The 18,946-nt window shown below is 43.3% G+C and overlaps 1 protein-coding gene across 2 annotated transcripts in view; it reads left to right on the top strand.

Annotated features, from left to right (window-relative positions):
* TRAF7 (TNF receptor associated factor 7) overlaps window positions 1-18,946 on the top strand; it is a 74,395-nt gene that overhangs the window by 3,891 nt on the left and 51,558 nt on the right. Inside the window, exon 1 of one of the 2 annotated variants that reach the window (XM_077449360.1) lies at window positions 6,654-6,673. The exons of the other annotated variant lie outside the window; for it this stretch is intronic. The gene's annotated coding sequence lies outside the window, so the exon portion shown is untranslated. Of the gene's footprint in view, window positions 1-6,653; window positions 6,674-18,946 lie in introns of those variants that run through there. 2 annotated transcript variants of the gene reach the window in all.

Genomic DNA, 18,946 nt, shown 5'->3' with positions numbered 1-18,946 from the left:
TTCTCCCTGTGTCCTTCCTCGGTGGAAGGTGGAATTTGCAATTTTTTAGGCTGCTTTCACACTGGGGCGGTATTCAGGCGTTACAGCGCTAAAAATAGCGCCCGTGTAGCGCCTGAAAAAAACCGGCCCCTTTCACTCCAGTGTGAAAGCCGGAGGGCTTTCACACTGGAGCGGTGCACTGGCAGGACGGTGAAAAAAGTCCTGCTAGCCGCATCTTTGGAGCGGTGAAGGAGCGGTGTATTCACCGCTCCTAAACCGCTCCTACCCATTGAAATCAATGGGACAGCGCGGCAATACCTTCGGGCAAAGCGCCGCTGCAGCGGCGCTTTGCGGGCGGTTTTAACCCTTTTTCGGCCGCTAGCGGGGGTTAAAACCACCCCGCTAGCGCCCGCAAAGCGCCGCTAAAACGCTTTACCGCCGACGCCCGCACCGCCCCAGTGTGAAAGGGGCCTTACTGCAAAAAAAAAAAGAACACAATACAGAGCTCATTTTATGTAACAAATTAAAGATGATGTTACACTGAGTAAATCTTTACCAAACATGTCGTACTTTAAAATTGCGCACGCCCACACAACGGTGACAAATTACGGAACGTTTACTATCCATAGGGCATGCTTAAAAAGCCTTTACAGGTTACCACTTTAGATTTAGGCTGGGTTTACACCTATGCAAATTGGATGTGGATTTCCCCGCATCCAATTCGCATGACAGGAGATTGTGAACGGCTCTCTATGGAGCTGATTCACATATCTCCGTTGCGGCTGCGGAGCAGCTTACACAGGAATGCTGTGCGTCTTTGGCTCCGTTTCAGGGCAGAATTCAGGCAAAAAGTTTGCCCTGATTCATCCCTGAAACGGAGAACAGGGATGCACCGGACCCCGGCTGTGAGCCGCATCTGTCGGAGGTGTGACCCCCAGCCTTACACAGGAGATCTGGTGCTAGAATTAGCCCGGGTGCACACTGCACCCAACTTCAAAGTCAGGCCCCAGCGCAACTTAGACACAACTTGCATGCATCTTTTTTTAACAGAAGTCAATGTAAAGCCTCATACACACGGTCGGACTTTGTACAAACTTTTCCGTGGACTTTTGTACAAAGGGCGTGGTCCACAAGTTTGTATTGCATACACACGGTCGGACTTTTTGATAACAAACACGAACGTAATGACGTCACAATGTACTGACGCTGCTTCAAAAGAGGACGTTCAATGACTCCAGCGCCACCTTTGGTGAACTTCTGTATTGTAGTCTGATCTTTTGCATTGGTTCTGAGCATGCGTGTTTGTACCTTGTACAAAAGTCCGATGCTTTTGCGTACACACGGTCGGACTTTGCTCCATCTGACTTTTGTTGCCAGAAAGTTTGTCCGTTCGCACAGCCAACAAAAGTCCGATGAAAACAGAAAAAGTTTGTCCGATGGAGCGTACACACAGTCGGATGTTGCTCCAAAACAGCTAATTTGCATGTTTGTTGTCAAAAAGTCCGACCGTGTGTATGGGCCTTTAGTTGTACCGAAGTCAGACCAAAAGTAGTGCAGGAACCTTTTTCTACGTTGGAGCGACTCAAGTTACAATGATTAGAAGGGTCCCATTTCAAAGTTGGAGTGACTGTCATATCAGTGTGAACTGGGCCTTACTGGCCACAATTTCACATTCAAAGTGATACCTTATATGTCTGGGATGATCGCTGTAAGCGTGCGTGACCACGGATGGACAGGGACACTTTTTATTTTTTTATTATTATTTTTATACTGTTGCTTTAATTTTTTTGTTATCATTTTTATTGCTGTCACAAGAAATGTATACATTAGGTACTCTTTATAGGGAGATCTGCACTCCTATAAGACCCCAAATCCCTCCTCTGCCCTTAAATGCATTCAAAACACCAAGATTGTTGTTTTTGAATGCTTTTGATTTTTTTAAAAATGAGGCTGGTGACAGTGATGTCAGGTCATCGCTTCCAGGTTAATATAGTGGAGAGGCGATCCTGGCTTTGTTCGGCGGTTTGACCATCTGACGTGTCCACGGTGGGATGGGAGAGCCTGAGCAAGCTGCTCAGTGGCTAGTTAGCTGCTAGGACTGCTTTTACAAGAGAGCCGACCGCGGGGTTTAACAAAAATGGTACCTGTGTGATGCTTGGCGCCGCAGGGATCATTCCCGGTATAACCACCTGAAATCCAGTGACTTACAGGTATGTTGTTGGTCCAAGAGTGGTTGAAGCAGAACTGCAGCCACAGATATGATGAATGAATATCCTATTATGGCCCCTTCAGACTGCTGGTGAACCATACTGCCTGAATGAGGTGTCTGTTTTTGTGTCTGCACCCAACCTTTGGACATGGATGCAAACACAGTAGCCCCCTAAGAATACAGCCGCTGTTCTGTCAAAATAGCCAATTCATCAAGATCTCCAATCACGTCACATCCGGTTACTGTAGCATCAATAATTGGAGATTTATTGACACAACAGCACCAAGCGTGTACACTCCAGTACACAATATTATGAGCAGACATTGTTAGTCCACCCGGTACCAACCAACAACATGGCCGCCTTCAAAGCGGTGACAACTTAGCTGCTGTTCTGTCTAAACAGCAAACTCTTCATGTACCAGACTGTACATACTTGCCGGTGTTGTGCCAAAATAGCAACTCGTCTAAATCTCCAATTACTGATGGTTTACAGCAGGGGTAGGCAACCTGCAGCCCTCCAGCTGTTGCAGAACTACAAGTCCCATCATGCCTTTGGGAGTAATTGTAACTGCCAGCCTTGCAGTACATCATAGGAAATGTAGTTCCACAGCAGCTGGAGGGCCCCAGGTTGCCTACCCTTGGTTTACAGTAACCGAAAGTGACGTGATTGGAGATCTCGATGAATTGGCTATTTTGTCAGGACACAGCCTGTCAACATTTGTTCAGTAGCAAGTGCATGGACCCAGAATGCCCACTGTCTGACCTTCTATACAGAGCTCTTCCCTGCAGTAACTTTTTCTGGCCTTTAGGTGTCCTCAGTCCGACCTACATTTAATCCACTTCTTGGACCTATTCTCCCTCCCCCCCGCCTGTGATTGGTCAGCGGAGTGAGACAGTGATGAATGAGCTGATCTCTCTGGCATTCTGCTCTCTCCTTCTTCTCTCAGTATGCTTTTGATTGGCTCCTTGTGCTGCAGCATCTTCCACTCACACTTCAGCTCTGCTGTACAAGGAATGATGCAATAGGTCTGATATCAGGTCACATTCAGGTTTTTGCACTGCTTATACTTAAAAAGTTATGTTTAATGATTACAGAACTTAAAGTGTAAGTAAAGCCAAAACTTTTTGTTTTGGATGGAGTAAGGGAGGGTTACAACCCCTGTCGTTTTTTTTTTCTTTGCTATCTGTGTTCCATCCGGGAGATTTCCCCTCACTTCCTGTCTGAAAGCCAAAACAGCAAGTGAGAGTAAATCCCTCCAAAGTGAGGGAATCTGGGGTGTCCTCAGAACTTGTGTCCCCATTGGAAGATTCCCCCTCTATTACTGTTCTCGTGTCAACACAAAATTAAAAAAAAAAAAAATTCTTTCTTTTACTTTCACTTTTGCTGATAATGGTAAACAGGTCAAATAGAGAGGGCGAATCTCCCTAATGGGGGCACAGATCGCAATAAACATGTGACAAGGAGTCTAATCCATCCCCATTCTATCCATAGCTAATAATAAAGTTATGCTTTTAATTATACTTTAAAGCTGATCTCCAGGTATGGCTTGTATTACATACGGTAGTTACATTGGACCAGTTTGTACCAAGTTAAAACCTTGGTTTTTAGAGCGTTTTCAAGACAAGCAACATTTTATAATACATTTTGACTTGATATACAAGTAGTGTCATGTCACAGTATAAAAGAGAAGAGAGTCACCTCTAAATGTAGCAATATGGTTACATTTAATGAAGTTCCAACATTTAGTAACATATTGCTTCACTTAGAGGCGCCTCTTTTCTCTTTTATACTCTGTAGCTTATGCTGGATTTTGTATCTAATCCCCTTGTGGAGTCTGCCATTTATAGATGGACATTTTATGGTTACACAACCTGTCACATTGTTAGAATCTTTTTATATGGACTATAAATTACAGGACCTATGAATGAATGGTTGTGGAACGAATCATTTGAGTTTCCATTATTTCTTATGGGGAAATTTGCTTTGATATAAGAGTGCTTTGGATCACAAGCATGCTTCTGGAACAAATTATGCTTGCAATGCAATGTTTTACTGTATTCATGTTTCATATCTGACTAACCCTTGTGCAAGTGGAGAATCACTCTAGTAGTTGCCGCTACTACAGGGATCCTTGCTGTCTTCCAGATCCCATGCCGACTCCTTTTGTACTGGGAACATAGGAGGGTACTCGCTGGGCACTGCTGCCATTCAGAGAACGCCTTGTATTTTTCTCAGTGAATGCAAAGCATTTTCTGATTGGATGAGGTGGAGAGGCAGGGCAGTGATCTTACAATCTTCACCTTATCTAATCGGAGAACTCTTTTCATTAATTGAGAGAAAAGTCGTACAATAATCAGATAGTTAGTACAGAGATTTTGAGAGACGATCACCACAGTTTATCCAATATTATTTTATCTGACATGCACGAAAATTTTTCTCGTACGATACCAGATGGTACGATTTTTGTTTAATCGGTACATTTGTCATACAAAAATACAATACAAATACACCACGTCGTGAACTTGTTGAGTTATTCACTTTAACCACTTCAGCCCCGGAGCATTTGGCTGGCCAAAGACCAGTGCACTTTTTGCGATTCGGCACTGCCTCACTTTAACTGACAATTGCGCGGTCGTGCGACGTGGCTCATAAACAAAGTTGACGTCCTTTTTTCCCCACAAATAGAGCTTTCTTTTGGTGGTATTTGATCACCTCTGCGGTTTTTATTTTTTGCGCTATAAACAAAAAATGTGCGACAACTTTGAAAAAAACACATTCTTTTTTACTTTTTACTATAATAAAAATCCCCCCAAAAAATATAAAAAAAAACATTTTTTTCCTCCGTTTAGGCCGATACGTATTATACATATTTTTGGTAAAAAAAAAAAAAAAATCACAATAAGTGTTTATTGATTGGTTTGCACAAAAGTTATAGCGTCTACAATATAAGGGGATAGTTTTATGGCGTTTTTATAAATTTTTCTTTTTTACTAATAATGGCGGTGTTCAGCGAATTTTATCGTGACTGCGACATTATGGTGAACACATCGGACACTTTTAGCAATATTTTGCAACCATTCACATTTATACAGCGGTTAAAAAAATGCACTGATTACTGTGTAAATGTCACTGGCAATGGAGGGGTTAACCAGGAGGGGCGCTGTAGGGGTTAATTGTGTCCTAGGGAGTGATTCTAACTGTGGGGTGGGGGGAGGGGCTGTGTGTGACACGACACTGATCACCGCTCCCGATTACAGGGAGCTATGATCAGTGACAGTGTCACTAGGCAAAATGGGGAAATGCTTGTTTACATCAGCATTTCCCCGTTCTTCCTCTCCTTGAGATGATCGCGGGTATCGGACCGGCGGTTGGACTCACAGAACTTGCGGGGCGCGTGCCTGCTGTCCAAGCCTCGCGAGATCACAAACAATAACGTGATTTTGCGGAGCCAACCTGCCGCAGTTTTAGAAGCGGTTAAGGTCATCACAGAGGACAAGGGGGCAATCTTTACGTCTAGAGATACGGAAAGGTTTCTTCGCAGTAAGGTTTCATCTCCAGATACGGAAAGGTTTCTTCACAGTAAGAGCTGTGAAAATGTGAAATAGACTCCCTCCAGAGTTGGTTCTGGCCATATCAGTAGATTGCTTTAAAAAAAGCCTGGATTCTTTCCTAAATGTACATAATATAACTGGGTGCTAACATTTATAGGTAAAATTTATTCAGGGAAAATCTGATTGCCTCTCGGGGGATCAGGAAGGAATTTTTTTCTTCTGTTGTAGCAAATTGGATCATACTTTGCTGTTTTTTGTTTTTTGCCTTCCTCTGGCTCAACTGTGGATATATGATTGATTGTATTATTATTATTATTTTTTTCTTGTTGGACTTATGTCTTTTTTCAGCCTGACTAACTATGTAACACTACAACAGATGACATCACTTTCAATTATTTATTTTTTATTCTGTCGTATGAGAATTTTCGTAACTTTAGTAAACTCTTCAGGTTCGATATATGACAAGCATGCAAAAAAAGAAAGAAAAAAAAAAAGATCTGTCGTCCGATATTCGGATCGTGCATTGCTCCAATCTTGGGATAAATCAATTTTTTTGTCCTGTGTAGCTGGTTGGAGGAAAAACTCAGTTATGCCTTGTGTACACAACCCTCTATTCCCTGTATTCGGAGACACACACTGCGTTTATTGACCTGAGACGTGTGTGTTTTTGCCCTGTCTGTTCCAGATCAAGCAAGGCCCAAAATCTTGAATGTTTAATAATGCTGGCCCGGCTCCCAGGCTGCTGATTGGACAGAATAAGGGATTTTCCAGTTTTGTTAACTTGTCGCCCACTGCTGAGCATGCCTTTCTGTTTACATCACTCTCTCTTGCCTCACGGTCAGCACACAGACTTGGGTCGGTGTTGTGAAATCCACTCAGTTGCAGAGAGTCGAGCTTCCTGGAAACTGGGAGAGCTGAGAGTCTTCCTGCGAGGTATGTGCGATCTGCGATGGGCCAGAGAGAGGACTGTATGGGGGTCTCTCCTCTGGTATCCAACTGACAATCTTGTTTTAGAGTCATTTGAGCGTTGGCGCACTTCTGCTTTAATGAGACTGCATGGCGTGCAACACTGAATGAACAGAGCTGCTTTCTGCCAGGAGGACTAGGAAGAGTGTAGGGAAGGAGCAGCTACTTCTATATAGAATTATGTTGTCGTAGCGAGCTTGTTTTTTTCTTTTCTGCATTGCCTGGTTATACCGTCTTATTTAACTGTAATGTGCAAGTTGCAGAACGGCTTGGCAAACTGGTAACCGTCATCTTACATTGGTCCGAGTGCCCAACGGTAATGAAATAGAATTTTCTCTTATAAAACCTGGCGAGCGCTTACTATGTACCACCTGGCGTGGGTCAGTCTATTTCAAGCGCCCTGACATTTTTCACTTATTGCATCTAAGATCTGTTTGTGCTCAAACTGCAGACGCAGCCAAGACTTAAAGTGATATTAAATCTACAATCAAACCTTTATTAAAATTGCTGCTTACCAATTCTTAGATGGGGTGGCTGCATTAGTTTTCCTTTATTTTCAGCTGGTGATCCAGCCAGTAAGTCTGTTTTTTTTTATTTTATTTTTTTTTATTTAAATCAGAAGAACAAGCTTTCCTGCTTAGCAGTTAGAGGTTTGTCATTTACCACTGACAAGGGTGCATACAACGATCAGCTTTTATTTATGTACGTAAAACCTTTATCCCAAAAGGGCCAAAACTGTTTGCTGTAAGGCTAGGTTCAGATTGATGCGGCTCTACGTGTTTTGAATGGGCTGCTGTGCCTCCTAAAACACAGGGGAAAAGTCCCTGCACCATGTATGGAATTGCAGCCGGCACAGGAACCACAATTGCAGTTCCGGTCCCATTTCTAGGTTTAATGGCACCCGCATACATCTTCTGCGTTTTTCTGTGAGGGTGGCTGCGGGAACAGGTGTGGACCTGTGGTAGGAACAACCCGAACAGATGTGAACCTACCCTAACTGCTCAGAAAGTATTACCTGGCATTCAGCTTCAATTTGTTAGTTTATTTAAATCTACTAGTCCATCTTATACCCCCCCCCCCCCCCCCCGAATGACAATACTGCTGTCCAAAGGTGCCCCCTGTGCTCCTTCATCCAGAGTGGGGCACTCTAATACAGTAGGTGTGTTGTTGGCCAGATCACAAGGAAAAACGGAGTGAAAAAAGCTTAAAATAGGAAAACAAATGCAATTGCCCCATCTGATGATTGGTAAGCTGAAATTTTACATTTCTGGTTTTGGGTTTAATACTGCTTTATCCACTTCAGGCCCCCGGAGCATTTGGCTAGCCAAAGACCAGACCACTTGTTGCAATTCGGCACTGCGTCGCTTTAACTGACAATTGTGCGGTCGGGCGGTATGGCTCCCAAACAAAATTAACGTCCTTTTTTTCCCCAAAAATAGAGCTTTCTTTTGGTGGTATTTGATCACCTCTGCGGTTTTTATTTTTTGCGCTATAAACAAAAAAGGGTGACAATTTTGAAAAAAAAAACACTTTTGTTTTACTTTTTGCCATAATAAATATCCCCATAAAATATATATAAAAAATTTTGTTTCCCTCAGTTTAGGCCGACATTCTTATTCTTCTACATATTTCTGGTAAAAAGAATCGCAATCGCAAAAGTTATAGCGTCTACAAAATACATTTTTTATAATTTTTTTTTTTACTAATAATGGCGACGATTTTTATCGTGACTGCGACATTATGGTGGACACATCGGCCACTTTTGCCACTATTTTGGAACCATTCACATTTATATAGCGATCAGTGCGATTAAAAATGCATTGATTACTGTGTAAATGTGACTGGCAGTGAAAGGGTTAACCAGGAGGGGGCGCTGCAGGGGTTGTGTGTCCTAGGGAGTCATTCTAACTGTGGGGGGGAGGGGCTGGGTGTGACACGTCACTGATCACGGCTTCTGATTACAGGGAGCTGTGATCAGTGACAGTGTCACTAAGCAGAACGGGGAAATGCTTGTTTACATTAGCATCTCCCCGTTCTTCCTCTCCGTGAGATGATTGCGGGTATCCCCACGGACGGACTCGCAGAGCTTGCGGCGCCCACATGCCTGCTATCCAAGCCTCGCGAGATCACGTACAATAACATGATTTCGCACAGCAGAGCCAACCTGCCGCAAGCGCTTAAAGACCAGCCGACGCAGTTGTACTGAAGCAGGTTGGCTCTCCTGGCGAATCGCCGTCATTGTACATCGATCTCTTTAAGATCGCTAGGAGGGGGTGTGCCTGCGATGTGACGCCAGAGCTGATGAGTGTGGCCAGCAGCCGCGATGTCCACCGGCCACTCGTGATTGCTCCTGAGAGAGACAGAAGGGGGATCTGCCAATGTAAACAGACAGATCCTGTTCTGTCATGGGAGGATAGACAGATCTGCTGTTCCTAGTGGTTAGGAACAGTGATCTGTCTCCTCCCCCAGTCACTAGACTGCCCCCACAGTTAAAAACGCCTCCTTAAGGAACACTTTAACCCCTTGATTGCCCCCTAGTGTTAATCCCTTCCCTGCCAGTGACATTTATACAGTAATCAGTGGCTATTTTTAGCTCTGATCTGTCTGCCGCAATGTCGCAGTCCCGCTACAAATCGTTCATCAACACCATTACTAGTAAAAAATAAATAAAAATGCTATAAATCTATCCTCTATTTTATAGGCGCTATAACTTTTGCGCAAACCAAATTAATATACGCTTATTGCGTTTTTTTTTTTTTTTTTACCAAAAATATGTACAATACATATCACCCTGAACTGATCAAGACATTTTTTTTTTGGATATTTATTATAGCAAAAATGAAAAAATATATATATTTTTTTTCATTGACGGTCTTTTTTTGTTTATATGTAAAATGGCCTTCCGGTCCTTAAGTGGTTTCTATTGCTGTCTTTTTCGGGTGGATTTCCTCATTTCCTGTCCCGAGGACAACTAGGGAACTAGACTACCAAACTGTCAGGGGTTAGTAAACGTTGCCCATCATGTGATGAGCCCATACCAGTATTGTGTCACATGGCAAATGTGGGGCCCTTTCAGTTTTATATCTTGTTATTATGGTCCTCTAAGCATCACAGAATAGCGAGGCTGAAAAGCTCATCGCATGCCCGCTCTGGTTCATGTTCGCATGAGTCGCACAACTTTCACCCAGGTTTCATACATTTTGCCAATTGAATCCAATGAGCAAATGTTGTGAATGTTTGTGAAAGTTTTGTCCGTCTTAAGTAAAAACATTTATACATAGACTCCAAGGTAAAAAAAAATAAAAAATATTATACATGAACTTTAATGGCATCCTGGTCTTAAGCCGGCTATACATTATACCATTTTATTTTTTTTGTAGATTTACCTTGAGCTGTGTAGTGCAAGGGCCTGCCTGATTTCATACAATTTTCAAAGTGTTTAGGTGTGACCTCATATTATATGGTTTTGGTAAATATAAAGGAATATTGTACAAGAGAATTGTATAATGTGTAGCCAACTTTAGTCCGTAGGGTCCAATATTGAGTTGGTCCACTCTTTGCAGCTATAACAGCTTCAACTCTTCTGGGAAGACTGTCCACAAGGTTCCGGAGTGTGTCTATAGGAATGTTTCACCATTCTTCCAGAGATGCATTTGTGAGGTCAGGCACTGATGTTGGACGAGAACACCTGGCTCACAGTCTCTGCTCTAATTCATCCCAAAAGGGGTTCTATCCGGTTGAGGTGCAGGTTTCAAGGCTAGGCTCAGCCCTTCCTTCTCAAAGCTGGCTGCTCAACTGTCAGCTAATTGCCAGCTCATATCTCTCTGCAGTGACCTGTTGATGATATCCTGCTCATCAGTCCTGCCTACTTAAGCTGTCCAGTCCAGATGATCTCTGCCTTCGCCTTGGTCACATCTCTAGAAACGGTCTAATGTGTTCCAGTTAAAGACTTGCTTGCAAAGGGTGGGCCAACCCAGTGTTGAACCCTATACGGACTAAGACTGGGAAGCTGTTAAAGTTCATGTGCGTGTAAAGGCAGGCGTCCCAATACTTTTGTCAATATAGTGTGTGTGTGTGTGTGTGTGTGTGTGTGTGTGATTATTTTATATATCGGGCGGCACAGTGGTGTAGTGGTTAGCACTCTCGCCTAGCAGTAAAAAGGGTCGCTGGTTTGAATCCCAGCCATGACAATGCCTGCCTGGAGTTTACACGTTCTTCTTGTGCCTGCGTGGGTTTCCTCCGGGTACTCCGGTTTCCTCCCACACTCCAAAGACATGCAGGTAGGTTAATTGGCTTCTGTCCAAAATTGGCCCTAGTATATGAATGTGGGTTGGGGACCTTGGACTGTGGGCTCCTTGAGGATAGGGAGAAATGTATGTTTGGAGTGCTGCGTAAATTGACAGTTCTATATGGGTACCTTAAATGATATAATAGATGAGCATCTTAATGAGACAAATGTATGGGGATAGGGAAAAGTGTAGACACTCAGGTTGAACTGGATGGGCTGGTGTCTTTATTCAACCCTACTATGTAACATACATATATATAACACACACAGTATCTCACAAAAGTGTAAGTACACCCCTCACATTTTTGTAAATATTTTATTACCGTATTTATCGGCGTATAACACGCACTTTTTTCCCCTTAAAATCAGAGGAAAATCGTGGGTGCGTGTTTTACGCCGATCCCCCGCTGCAGCTGAAAATAGCCGAGAACGGCCGAGTGCGGCTGAAAATACCCGAAAGCCACCGAGAGCTACCGAGCGCTGCCGAGATACACAGGACATCCGCTCTGCATCTCGGCGGAGCTATTTTTAAACAGCAAAGACACTGACAAGGCTGCAATGCAGGGCTGCAAATGACACTGAGAAGGCTGCATTAATGGGCATTTAAATGTAAGTTTATTTCCTTAAACTTCCCTCCTAAAAGTTTAAATACGGTATATCTTTTCATGTGAAATTACACTTTGCTACAATGTAAAGTAGTGAGTTTACAGCTTCTATAACAGTGTAAATTTGCTGTCCCCTCAAAATAACACAACACGCAGCCATTAATGTCTAAACAACAAAAGTGAGTACACCCCTAAGTGAAAATGTCCAACTTGGGCCCAAAGTGTCAATATTTTTTATTATTTTCCAGCACTGCCTTAACCCTTTTGGGCATGGAGTTCACCAGAGCTTCACAGGTTGCCACTGGAGTCCTCTTCCACTCCTCCATGATGACATCACAGAGCTGGTGGATGTTGGAGACCTTGCTCAAAAGGGTTTAGGTCTTGACATGCTTGGCCAGTCCATCACCTTTACCCTCAGCAAGGCAGTGGTCATCTTGGAGGTGTGTTTGAGGTCGTTATGTTGGAATACTGCCCTGCGGCCCAGTCTCTGAAGGGAGGGGATCATGCTCTGCAGTTTGTCACAGTACATGTCACTACTTTACATTGTAGACAAGTGTCATTTCTTCAGTGTTGTCACATGAAAAGATAGAATAAAATATTTACAAAAATGTGAGGGATGTACTCACTGTTGAGAGATACTGGGGGTTATTTACTAAAGGAAAATTCACTTTGCACTGAAAGTACACTTGGAAGTAAAGTCACTGTAGATCCGAGGGGGACATGCAAGGAAAATAAAAAACAGCATTTTAGCTTGCACATGATTGGATGATAAAATCCGCAGAGCTTCCACTCATTTTACATCTACCCCTCAGATTTAGAGCGACTGCACTTGCAGTGCAAAGTGGATTTGCCTTTAGTAAATAACCCCCAGTGTGTGTGTGTGTGTGTGTGTGTGTATGTGTTATATATATAGTGTGTGTGTGTGTAACTGAAATTTATATATATATATATATATATATAATTTCAGTTGCATAATCCTAACGATTATTCAATGGTCAGCAGATGTAGGGTTATCAGACAGTGGTAGGAAAAACAGAAATCATAAAATAGTGTTTTATGTGAGCCTCACTTGACTGTGAACTGTCGGAAACATTGCCTGCTGTAAAAGATAAAGGCATAACGGTTGTTCCATAGTAACCATTGTTCACTGAAATGCTTCAAACATCCATAATTAAAGAAAATTGTGATCTGACTTCTTACTGCTATTTGTGTCATCAAGGTATGAAGGCGTATTTAATTTTTTTATTTTTTTTCAAGAAAGACCTTCATGTCTATTCTGCCACATAACTAGAACTCCTATCAATGTTTTTTTATTGCAGAGCTTTCGTTCTGACGTTAATTTCTTATACAGCACATATATTATGGGATTATATACACACACACATATTTTTGGCTAGGAAATATGAAATTATGCATAATATTTTGTATTCTTCTTTTGGACCAGCAGGTGGCACTTTAGACTCTAGCTATTTGCAAGTTGTTTATACAGCTCAGTAGCTCAAGTTGATGTTTACCCCTAATGACATAGACACAGTTAAGCTTCCAGTCTTTAAATGCATATAACTGTAGTTTCCCAAAAATATTTTTTCCGGTAAAGCTTTTAATCTAGGGAAGGAAAACCTTTTATGCAGTTAACCTGCATAAAACATTATGCATCAAAAAATTAGCAGAGTAGCATAAAATATGCAGCAAAAGTATAATTTTTCATAAAAGCTCCACCTTTTATCATTAAAAGCCATTCCTAAAGCGGAGCTCCACCCAAAAGGGGAAGTTCTGCTCTAAACACACCCCTGCCACAATTGGCATGTGGTATTTTTTTTTTTTGGGGGGGGGGGGGGGGGTGGGTACCTAGTTTTGACAGGTACTCGCTCCCGCTTATCCCCCTCCTCTTGCAGTCTTCTGGGACACATCACAGGTTCTATAAGACAGACTATTCAGAAGGCGCAGCGCACGCCTGGCTGTGAAGCTGCCAGCTGTCAAAACCGGGTACCTAAAGTTGAAACGCAGGTGTCCTGACAAAATACTCAACTCGGCAGAATATCGAACCACATCACTTCCAGTTTCTACAAACCCATAGTAATTGGACATTTTGACAAATTTGTGTTTGGACACAACAGCGGCAACCGAATGCAGTCCGGTAAAGCAACATTTCAGTTTTTTTACAGCACAGTGGCTAACGGGGACAAAGTTGTAGCTGCCTCAGAGGCAGCCATTTTGTTGGTTAGTGTTGGAGCGGAGTAACAATAATAGCGTGCATCGGACTGTATTCTGTTGCCACTCTTGTGTCCAAACACCTATTCCTGAAAGTGTATAAAATTTAAATTATTGCTTAAAAATTTGCAATAAATAATGGTTTAAAGAAACTGGAATTGGCGTGGTCTGAGATTCTGCTGAGTTGTGTATTTTGTCAGAACATCGGTGCCGAGGAGAGGGAAAGAACCGACGGTTCAGGTGAGCACATGGCTGGATCCTGGGACAGGTGAGCGTGTGTTTATTAAAAGTCAGTAGCTGCAGTATTTTGAAGCTGCTGACTTTTATTAAACACAAAAACACCTTGAGCTTCTCTTTTTAAAGTGGTTGTAAATTATTTTTTGTTTAAATGTAAATGCTTACATATACCCAGTGCAGTGACTGGCCTCAGGTGATAAACAGAGATGAAACAAATCCTCCTATATAATTTGTAACTGCAGTCTTCTCTTCTCTACATCCATTCAAAGAGCTGAATTTATAAGCTTATTTGAGAGTTCAGAAAAAAAAGGGGGGGGGGGGCAGAGGTGGAGAGCTGGAATTACACTCTGCAGAGCTCAGTGAGGAGAGTTGATTGGAGCGAAGGGACACACCCCCTTCACACAGAAACAGAGCTGATGCTGTCAATCACAGGCTGTATGCTGGTGCAAACTTTGTTAAAAGTTACTCATGCTGATAGCAGCAGACAAAAATGACACCAAGACCCCTTTCACACTGGGGTGCTTTGCAGGCTCTACAGCGCTAAAAATGGCGCCTGCAAAGCGCCCTGAAAGAGACGCTCCTCACACTCCAGGATGAAAGCCTGAGGGCTTTCGCACTGGAGCAGTGCGCTGGCAGGATGCTAAAAAAAGTCCTGCTAGCAGCATCTTTGGAGCGGTGTGTATAGCGCTTCTTCATCGCTTCTGCCCATTGAAATGAATGGGGCAGCGCGGCTATACCACCGGCAAAGCGCCACTGCAGCAACACTTTGCAATGGCTTTAACCCTTTCTTGGCCGCTTGCAGGGGGGTAAAACCGCCCTGCTAGCTGCCGAATACTGCCGCTAAAACTATGTTATAGCGGCGCTAAAAATAGCACCAAATTACCTCCGGCGCCCGCACCACCCCAGTGTGAAAGGGGCCTTAGTGCTCTGGGTTGAGACAAGTACACGCTATAGAGGGATATTCTTTGTTCATATTTAGGCCTCATGCGCAATGAACGTTTTTGGATGTTTTTACAGCAGCTGCTTTTGGCAGTAGACGTTTTTTTCTACAGTCATTAAACTCTCCATCATGTTATCCTATGCACACATTGGCTGTTATCAGCAGTTTTGGGCAATGGTGTTTTTGAGCAGTAAAAAAACAAAACAAAACTAATGGGTTCTGAGAGACGTTTTTCAGCTGTAAAAACGCTGATAAACACTGATAAACGTCGCTCAACAGCGTTTTTTAAAGTTTTTGATCAATTGAAAAAATAAATAATAAATTCTTCAAAAAAAATAAAAAATACGCAAAAAAAACCCGCTATTGCAAAAAAGTTGAAAAACTCACTGCAAAGCTACTGGCGTTTTTATAACGTTATTTTAACGTCCAATGTGCGTGAGGCCTTAATGTTTGAGGTTTACAACCACTTTAGAGTACAACTCTGCCTAGACATTAAAAATGTGTGAATTTGAAGCCTGCCTCAAATTTGTGAACAGGCAGGCTGTTATTGTAAAAGAGACATACTGTGTCTCAAGAGCAATTATACTATGCGTGTTACATATCACCACAAACGTCAGAGTAAGAGCGTGAATTCTCGGGCCATCAGTCACGGTTCACTCTAAACTGATAACCTGTTCAGGCTTGAAAGCCAAGGAACAGTCCACTGCCGGAGCATAAGGGAGCGCCGTCTGAGGGAAAGCAGAGGACCGGGCAGATAAACTGGCTTTTCTTGTCCCCTAGACAAAAACTAGAGGCAAGAGCTGATTAAGGCATTGTCAGGGGGGAGTACTGTGATCGAAAATGGGTAATAAATATCTGAAAGTGTTAAACTTATACAGTACTTGGCATGCATGCATGGAAAAAATGTCTTGACTCAGCCTTCTTTAAAGAGGAAGTAAACCCTGATGAGTTTACTTCCTCTTTCATTCCCTGCAAAGGCAAAGCATAATGGACTACTGTGCATCGCATAGTAGCCCATTATGTGTCACTTACCTGACACAGGAGCCAGCGAAGTCGCCGCTGTCCCCTGTAGTCCGCCGCATCCATCTTGTTGGTGGGGTCTCGCAGCTCCGCCACTGTCATTCGGCGAAGCCGCGATGACGTCACTCCCGCGCATGCGCACGGAAGCCGACAAGCGCGGCAGCTCCGTTGCTGAGAATGCCGCACGCAGGGCGCCTGCGCACCTCTGTCTACGGCGCACGCGCCGTAGACAGCGGTGCCCGTTTTGGGGCAAATAACTCCTAAACCATATAGGTTTAGGGGATATTGCTTGGACCTACAGGTAAGCCTAAATCTAGGCTTACATGTAGGTCAAAGTGGTTTGTAAGGGTTTACAACCACTTTAAGACATGGAGGAGTATAGAAGTCAGTTGTGAGGACAGTATAGGTCCTGGACAGATAGATTTCGTAGAGGAGATGTGAAAAAGTACTTATCGTTAAGAATGTGTTAGAACTGTTAAAGGGATTGTAAAGTCAGAAGGTTTTTTTATCGTAATGCATTTTATGCATTTTAAAGATAAGAAAAAAACAAATCCCTAGGCAACAATTTTGTGATTTTTTTTTTTTTTTTGCAGGGTTTATATATCCGTGTATCATCATTTTATAACACTCAGTTGTGCCACGCTGCTGCAGGCTTTTAAGTGTTAAAATGCGGTGAGGAGGTAACATAATGCCTTCTCCCCACTTGTCAAACACCCTCTGAAGATGCTATCCACTACAGATTGCTCTTCATACTGCTAACACTCCCTAAGGATTAAAGTAGAACCTTAAGTCCTGCTAGATCACTTTGCAGGTATAGCTATGAAAAACATTAAAAAGGTGTGCCTATGCTGTTTAACCACTTGCCGACCGCTGCACGCCGATATATGTCGGCACAATGGCAGCAGTGGGCAAATGGGCATACCTGTACGTCCCCTTTAATTGGCGGGGCTAGCGGCAGCGTACAGCGTGTTCATGGGATCCACAGACTCGATGTCTGCCGGTGTCCTGGCGATCATGTCGCAGAGTAAACAAGGCATTTCCCTGTTCTGCCTAGTGACATGACAGAGATGACTGCTCCCTGTCATCAGGAGCAGTGATTGCTGTCATGTCAGTGGTAGCCCACCCCCCCCCTTAATTAGAATCACTCCCTAGGATGCACTTAACCCCGTCATCGCCTTCTAGTGTTAACCCCTTCCCTGCCAGTGTCATCAGTGCCTTTTTATAGCAGTGATCGCTGTATAAATGACTGGTGTCAAAAGTGTCCAATGTGTCCATCATAATGTCGCAGTCACAATAAAAATCACAGATCGCCGCCATTACTAATAAAAAATAATAATAAAAATGCCATAAAACTGTCCCCTATTTTGTAGACGCTATAACTTTTGTGCAAACCAATCAATATACACTTGTTGCGATTTTTTTTTTACCAAAAATATGTAGAATACGTATTGGCCTAAACTGAGGGAAAAAAATGTTTTTTTATATATTTTTGGGGGATATTTATTATAGCAAAAATTATATATATATATTTTTTTGTTTATATCGCAAAAAATAAAAACCGCAGAGGTGATCAAATACCACCAAAAGAAAGCTCTGTTTGTGGGAAAAAAACTTCAATTTTGTTTGGGTGCAACGCCACACGACCACGCGATTGTCAGTTAAAGCGACGCAGTGCCGAATCGCAAAAAGTGCTCTGGTCAGGAAGGGGGTAAAATCTTCTGGGACTGAAGTGGTTAAAATCCAGTAATACAAGGTCTCATCCTGCTCTGCACATGCTTTTAGGGCACTGGTGAATTTGTAGCGGCCAATCTGCTGTTTTTTAAAAGCCAGGTACAAGTACCAATACTTTTTTTTTATGTCATGCGACAGTGACACTAATATTCAGTGGTGTCAGCTGTTTCTTAATTTAAAGCGGAGTTCCACGCAAAAGTGGAACTTCCGTTCATCTGATTCCCCCCCCCCCCCTCCGGTGCCACAATTGGCACCTTTCAGGGGAGAGGGGAGTGCAGATACCTGTATAATACAGGTATCTGCACCCACTCCGGGAGTATACTCCCGCGGGAGTCATGCCCCTTCCTGCAACCCCCACCGCTGTCTCTTGGAAAACACACAGGTCCCATGAGAAATCGGGGACCATTTAGAATGCGCAGCGCAACTCGCGCATGCCCATTAGGGAACTGGGAAGTGAAGCCGTAACCCTTCACTTCCCGATTCCCTCACCGAGAATGGCCGAGAGCCGAGCGATTAATCGGCTTCGGCTGCCAACATCGCTGGACTCCAGGAAAGGTAAGTGCCCATTTATTAAAAGTCAGCAGCTGCAGTATTTGTAGCTGCTGGCTTTTAACATTTTTTTTTTTATATGCACTCCCACTTTAATTATTCTTTCAATTTCATTATTTTTTTACAATTTATATATTATTTCTTTTTTGCAATGCTTTCTTTTTTTTTTGGGGGGGGGGGGGGGGTGGACGGTATCAGTGTTTTTTATTTTATTTTTTATCAGCCCTGTCGGGGGTGGGAGGGCTCTAAACAGACCCTTTGAGACAGGGAAAGGGACTGAGGACACAGATTCCCCAGTTCCTTTTTCTGCTGCCTCATCTGCGCTGAAGATAAATGGACAGGAGACCTAATTTATGATGCTCAGTTATGAATGGACAGAGTCAGTGATCACTGACTTTATTATGAAAAGTGAGGAGCCTGTAAATTACATATACCGGCTCCTTCCTGCGCTCTCCATCCTGACAGATCCAGGACTGGGGGCAGCCGGAGGAGGACACGGTTTGGGACCTGGAGGAGGACACAGAGGGGGAACCGGAGGGGGACATGGATCAGGACCTGGAAAAGGACACACGGGACATTTGGTGCAGCGGTGGAGCAAGCAAACCAGCTCAGGAGCAAGCATGCACAAGTGCCCCCACCCTTTAACAATCGTCTTGCTA

Source organism: Lithobates pipiens, unplaced genomic scaffold (assembly GCF_037356315.1).
Source record: "Lithobates pipiens isolate NorthernLeopardFrog02 unplaced genomic scaffold, aLitPip1_a1.2 Scaffold_22, whole genome shotgun sequence".
Classification (NCBI taxonomy): domain Eukaryota; kingdom Metazoa; phylum Chordata; class Amphibia; order Anura; family Ranidae; genus Lithobates; species Lithobates pipiens.
The sequence above is the reverse complement of the archived record's forward strand: the minus strand, read 5'-3'. Positions and strand labels throughout refer to the sequence as shown.